Source organism: Gekko japonicus, unplaced genomic scaffold, assembly GCF_001447785.1.
Source record: "Gekko japonicus isolate JY-2015 unplaced genomic scaffold, Gekko_japonicus_V1.1 scaffold3513, whole genome shotgun sequence".
In the NCBI taxonomy this organism is placed as follows: Eukaryota; Metazoa; Chordata; class Lepidosauria; order Squamata; family Gekkonidae; genus Gekko; species Gekko japonicus.
Window position 1 is genome coordinate 8631 of NW_015171606.1, and position 751 is coordinate 9381.

The following is a 751-nucleotide window of genomic DNA, read 5'->3' on the forward strand; positions in this document are numbered from 1 at the left end:
TCCCAAGCCCGATCGCCGCAAGCTTGCGGGGAAATGCCAGCTTCGTGCTCTTAAAAGGGAAACGTGGCTGCTCTTAAAGGGGAAATGCCGGCTCCTGCATTTAAAAGGGGAACACTGGCTCCTTTAAGTGCAGGGAACTGCTGTTTCTGGAGATCCGGCGCATGGGCAGGTGGGGGGAGGGCGGCCAGACGTCTCCAATGTGATGTCATCACATCAGGGATGCCCCGCCCCCTCCAGGAACGCCCCCAAAGTCCCCCGCTGGGGGTGGAAGATGGACTTGGCAACCCTACCACTGAGTGATGATAGCTGTCATTGGACTGCAGGCAGACTTCTAAGTACCCGTTTGCCTGATTGTGTGTTATAAGGACGGCCTCCAGACAAGGATGGTTTTAAGCTTTTTTCCCCTCCTCTTTAGTTCGTGGCAGATTGCTAACACTGTGTGGGCTAGTGAGTTTTACTTCTAGAAAAGAGTTCTCCAACTTCAGCTACTTTGAGTGTATTATTATAGGAGTACCTCTCTGGATTGATACAATGAACATTTCAGTCGAAGGTGTCCACTCTACCTTTCTGCGAAAGATCATGGGGGTACCTATGTGTGTTCCATATGCCACATTATGTTTGGAGTGCAGTCGGAATTTGTTGGCTACTAGGGCATGGATCCACACTATTAAATTTTGGTTACAACTCCATTCCAGCTCTGAGCCCCCCTTAGTTATATGTACCAACTACTTTCTGAATCTGTTAATTCCAG